At 43.4% G+C, this 6281-nt stretch overlaps 1 pseudogene; it reads right to left on the reverse strand.

Moving 5' to 3' along the window:
* Nucleotides 1-272: 272 nt before the first annotated feature.
* Nucleotides 273-846, reverse strand: LOC147378152 (large ribosomal subunit protein eL36 pseudogene; annotated as a pseudogene).
* Nucleotides 847-6281: the final 5435 nt, after the last annotated feature.

The raw sequence follows: 6281 nt of genomic DNA on the forward strand, positions 1-6281 counted from the left end.
CATTCTGATGGGGTAAAGTGGTGGAGTTGACTGGAGATGTACTGGGAACAGGTGGAGAGTGGAGAGGCCAGGGGAGAAGGGGCCTCAAGGCTGAGGCACTGGGGGTACTGGCAGGGCTGGCACTAGTCAGCTGAGCAGGGTCTGAGCCATGGCCTGGCAAGGGGCCAGTCATGTGGGCCTCTGTGCTCCATGCTTGTTTCTTCCTCTAGAAATGGAGATGAGATGAAACATCATGTGTACCCCCTATACACAGAGCCTGGCAGGCACTGGTGCATCTCCACACAGGGTCCCTGACAAAGATAGGGAAACCATGTGAGCAAACTGGGGAGTATATGGCAAGATCAGTTTTGGTTGTTTGTTAAGGTCTAATCTGCATATGATAAAATTCATCCCTTTTCTGAAAAGGTAGGGCTTAGTCCTTGGCTGCCTCTTTCTGCATGGGGGCCGTGAAATTGCTCAGCTCGTCTCTTTCCCTCTCTGCAGAGATGTGTTCTCATCCTTTTCTTGGTGGACTTGACAGCCTACTTGTCCTTGGAGAGCTTGAGCAGCTCCATGGCCCTCCGCTTCTAAGGGGTCACACACCCCCAGATCGTGTCCCACACGAATTTAATGCGCCTGGGGGAGCACCCATGGTAGCAGCTGTGCTCAGCTTGCTCACGTTCCTGTCCACTTTGTGGCCCTAGTTGAGGCCCATGGCCATAGGGTAGCACAGAGGCATGGCTGCTGCTCTTCAATGGCTGCCATGGTGGAAGAAAATTCATCCTTTTAAAGTGCAAAGTTCATTGCTTTTTGGTAAATTCATAAAGTTATACAAACATCACCTCTATATAATTCTAGAACACCTCATCACCCCCAAAAAGAACCTCCATGCCCATTAACAGCCACTCCTCATTCTCTCCTCTCATTACCACGGCAACCATGAACCCACCGTCACTCAGTTCAGGTCAGTTGCTCAGTCATGTCTGACTCTTTGCGACCCCTTGGACTGCAGTACGCCAGGCTTCCCTGTCCGTCACCATCACCCAGAGCTTACTCAAACTCATGTCCTTTGAGTCAGTGATGCCATCCAACATCTCATCCTCTGTCGTCCCCTTCTCCTCCCACCTTCAATCTTTCCTAGCATCAGGGTCTTTTCCAATGAGTCAGTTCTTCACATCAGATGGCCAAAGTATTGGAGTTTCAGCTTCAGCATCAGTTCTTCCAGTGAATATTCAGGACTGATTTCCTTTAGGATGGACTGGTTTGATCTCCTTGCAGTCCAAGGGACTCTCAAGTCTTCTCCAACACCACAGTTCAAAAGCATCCATTCTTCAGCGTTCAGCTTTCTTTATGGTCCAACTCTCACATCCATACATGACTACTGAAAAACCATAGCTTTGAATAGACGGGCCTTAGTTGGCAAATAAATGTCTCTGCTTTTTAATATGCTGTCTAGGTTGGTCATAGCGTTTCTTCCAAGGAGCAAGCATCTTTTAATTTCATGGCTGCAGTCACCATCTGCACCATCTGCAGTGATTTTGGAGCCCAAGAAGATAAAAGTCTGTCACTGTTTCCATTGTTTCCCCATCTATTTTCCATGAAGAGATGGGACTGGATGCCATGATCTTCGTTTTTTGAATGTTGAGTTTTAAGCCAGCTTTTTCACTCTCACCTTTCACTTTCATCAAGAGGCTCTTCAGTTCCTCTTCACTTTCTGCCATAGGGTGGTGCCATCTGTGTATCTGAGGTTATTGATGTTTCTCCTGACAATCTTGATTCCAGCTTGTGCTTCATCCAGCCTGGCATTTTGCATGATGTACTCTGCATAAAACTTAAATAAGTAGGGTGACAATATACAGCCTTTCCCAATTTGGAACCAGTCTGTTGTTCCATATCTAGTTCTAACTGTTGCTTCTTGACCTACATACAGATTTCTCAGGAGGCAGGTAAGATGGTCTGGTATTCCCATCTCTTGAAGAATTTTCCACAGTTTGTTGTGATCTACACAGTCAAAAGCTTTGGCATAACCAATAAAGCAGAAGTAGATGTTTTTCTGGAATTCTCTTGCTTCTGTTACTAGAGTTCCCTCTACTAAATGGAATCACATAGTATGTGGTCTTTTGTGGCCGGCTTCTTTCATGTTGTATGTTTTCAAGGTTCACCTGTGCCGTAGCATGTATCTGGACTTTGTTCTCTTTTATTGCCAAATAATACTCCATTGTATGAATATAACACATTTTGTTATCCATTCATTAGTTGATGGACAGTTAGATGATTTCCACTCTTTCACTATTATGATTAATGCTGTAGCAATCATGTATAAGCCTTTGTAGAAACACGTTTTCAACTTCTAAGTATTTACCTAGGAGTGGAATTGCCGGGTCATATGGTTAACTCTATGTTTAACACTTTGAAGAACTGCCAGACTGTTTTCCAAAGCAGCACAAGATCATTCTGAACCCTTGGTGCTGAGGTGTCAAAGCAGCAATCAGAATTCAAGACTAGACAAAAGCAGACCAGTCTGCAAGTGAATGACAACAGTGAGAACTCCTGGGAAAATCTTCGCCTTCATTTTCTGGGTCACAGTTTCCTGAAGGGTCAGAGACTGTATCACAGGATAGCATAAAAGTCAATGAGATGAATGTAAAAATACTTTCACAAAGCAGAATGTGACAAATCATTTTCTGATTTCATAGGAATATCCAACTGCAATATATTTGTTTCAATAATCCAAACTGGAATTCCAATAGTTTGTATGAAAGGGATGATGTAAAATGTGCTACTGAAGAACAGACGCAGTTTAAATGTAGAACCTAAACATCTCCATGGAGTTTGGTGAGCACTGGAGACCAATTTATCTCCTGCACCTTTGTGGAAGGCACTCAGGAAAAAAAACAGACATGTTGATTAGCTGAAGGATAATACTAGGACTTCCCTGGCAGTCCAGTGATTAAGACTCCATGCTTCCACTGCAGGGGGCAAGGGCTTGATCTATGATCAGGGAACTAAAATCCCACATTCTGTATAGCATGACCAAAAACTAAATAAAGGATAATATTTCTGATCAAAAGTTGATAGTAGAATCCATAATAAAGTTTGGATTTATTTTATCTCAAAGTTTTTTTAAGGCCAGTCATACATTTGGGATTTAAAAAATGTATATGCATCTCTAAGACTTTTTGTAATTATCCAATTTTCTACAATTGATTATACATTTATTTTTTCTTTTTTTCATATTTCTTTTATAATCACAGTAGGAACACAAGTCAAAAAAGGGAAAAATACATAAAACATCAAAAAGCAATGGTCTGCACATTGACATATTTCTCAGACTGTTTGCATAATCCTAGTCAGCTCTGACTGAATGCCAGGCAGTATGATCTATTCTCTCCTTCCAATGTATATAAAATATACAAGGATTAAAGGCAAAGTTCTTCTAGGGTCAGCTTAGAAAATGTTCCTGCCAGTCCTCTTCCCTTCTCTTTGTTTTCCTTTGGGAGAGTATTTGGGAAGTATTCATTTTTCCAGACTGTTTCCAGTTGAAGGAAGGGTTGAAACCTTCCGCAATTTGAAGGTAACTTTGTTTTCAGCCACACCTCACAGTCTATGGAATCTTAGTTGCCCAATCAAGGACTGAACTCAGGCCCTGACAGCATGGTGTCCTAAGCACTGGACTGCCAGAAAAGTCCTATGAAGCCTTAAAGTTTATTGATCTTAGTTGTCTTTAACACTATGAGTTTTTGTCTTGTGTCAATTTTTTCAGTTCAGTTCAGTTCAGTTCAGTCGCTCAGTCGTGTCCGACTCTTTGCGACCCCATGAATCGCAGCACACCAGGCCTCCCTGTCCATCACCAACTCCCGGAGTTCACTGAGACTCACGCCCATCCAGTCGGTGATGCCATCCAGCCATCTCATCCTCTGTCGTCCCCTTCTCCTCCTGCCCCCAATCCCTCCCAGCATCAGAGTCTTTTCCAGTGAGTCAACTCTTAGTATGAGGTGGCCAAAGTACTGGAGTTTCAGCCTTAGCATCGTTCCTTCCAAAGAAATCCCAGGGCTGATCTCCTTCAGAATGGACTGGTTCAATCTCCTTGCAGTCCAAGGGACTCTCAAGAGTCTTCAACACCACAGTTCAAAAGCATCAATTCTTTGGTGCTCAGCCTTCTTCACAGTCCAACTCTCACATCCATACATGACCACTGGAAAAACCATAGCCTTGACTAGACGGACCTTTGTTGGCAAAGTGATGTCTCTGCTTTTGAATATGCTATCTAGGTTGGTCATAACTTTCCTTCCAAGGAGTAAGCGTCTTTTAATTTCATGGCTGCAGTCACCATCTGCAGTGATTTTGGAGCCCCAAAGAATAAAGTCTGACACTGTTTCCACTGTTTCCCCATCTATTTCCCATGAAGTGATGGGACCAGATGCCACAATCTTCCTTTTCTGAATGTTGAGCTTTAAGCCAACTTTTTCACTCTCCTCTTTCACTTGCATCAAGAGGCTTTTGAGTTCCTCTTCACTTTCTGCCATAAGGGTGGTGTTATCTGCATACCTGAGGTTATTGATATTTCTCCCGGCAATCCTGATTCCAGCTTGTGCTTCTTCCAGCCCAGCATTTCTTATGATGTACTCTGCACATAAGTTAAATAAGCAGGGTGACAATATACAGCCTTGATGTACTCCTTTTCCTATTTGGAACCAGTCTGTTGTTCCATGTCCAGTTCTAACTCTTGCTTCCTGACCTGCATACAGATTTCTCAAGAGGCAGGTCAGGTGGTCTGGTATTCCCATCTCTTTCAGAATTTTCCACAGTTTATTGTGATCCACACAGTCAAAGGCTCTGGCATAGTCAAGAAAGCAGAAATAGATGTTTTTCTGGAACTCTCTTGCTTTTTCCATGATCCATCAGATGTTGGCAATTTGATCTCTGGTTCCTCTGCCTTTTCTAAATCCAGCTTGAACATCAGGAAGTTCACGGTTCACGTATTGCTGAAGCCTGGCTTGGAGAATTTTGAGCATTACTTTACTAGCGTGTGAGATGAGTGCAATTGTGTGGTAGTTTGAGCATTCTTTGGCATTGCCTTTCTTTGGGATTGGAATGAAAAGTGACCTTTTCCAGTCCTGTGGCCACTGCTGACTTTTTCAAATTTGCTGGCATATTGAGTGCAGCACTTTCACAGCATCATCTTTCAGGATTTGAAAGAGCTCAACTGGAATTCCATCACCTCCACTAGCTTTGTTCATAGTGATGCTTTCTAAGGTCCACTTGACTTCACATTCCAGGATGTCTGGCTCTAGGTCAGTGATCACACCATCGTGATCATGTGGGTCATGAAGATCTCTTTTGTACAGTTCTGTGTATTATTGTGTCAATTTTAGGTCTAATTAAATAGCTTTTGATTACAATAGAAAGAAAGTGAAATCGCTCAGTCGTGTCTGACTCTTTGTGACCCCATGGACTGTAGCCTACCAGATCCTCCCTCCATAGGATTCTCCAGGCAAGAGTACTGAAGTGGGTTGCCATTTCCTTCTCCAGGGGATGTTCCCAACCCAGGGATTGAACTCGCGTCTCCCGCATTCCAGGCAGACGCTTTAACCTCTGAGCCACCAAGGAAGCCCAATAGAAGGGCCCAAATCACTGACTGCTCCCCCAAACAACCCCTGAATGATTTAAACAATCTTGCAGTCATCCCCCAGAAAGCAAAAACAAACACCCTGGTCTCTGTATTTCTCAAAATATGAGAATGAAAAATACTCTGGCTTCACTTCGATTGTCAGGATGAGCAGAAAGTTCATCCTTGGAAGGTTTGACAACAGGAACGAGGCAGAGGAGGCTGAAGGAGTCTTTACTGACTCCTGAACAGAGCTGGCTGGCCAGTCTAGCTGGCATGTCTAGATGGTGAGGCCAGCCTTCTGTCACCAAAACACGCAGCTGAAATGGATGAATGCAGGACTCTAGCCAGAGCAGATGGCTGCAGGTAAATGTTAATTAACATTAAATGACACCAGATCATGAAGGGGCAGGGTAAATTAGGAGGAGAAATGACCAAGAAGGGACTTCCCTGGCAGTTCAGTACTTAGGACTCTGCACTTCCACTGCAGGGGGTGAAGCTTCCATCCCTAGTTGAGGAACTAAGATACTGCAACCCATGTGGTATGGCCAAAAAAGAAATGTGACAAAGGAAGTAACTAACATGCCCAACTTTCTTGTCTGGGGATTCTACTTATTTTCAGTTTCGTTTCCCTTCAGTCAAAATCTTTAAAGTCTTTATAGTAAGTAAAGGATTTCCATGGCAATAGGAAGAA

The sequence above is a fragment of the Bos grunniens genome, chromosome 2, assembly GCF_055505025.1.
Source record: "Bos grunniens cultivar Pamir isolate PY7600 chromosome 2, Bosgru_T2T1.0, whole genome shotgun sequence".
NCBI lineage: Eukaryota > Metazoa > Chordata > Mammalia > Artiodactyla > Bovidae > Bos > Bos grunniens.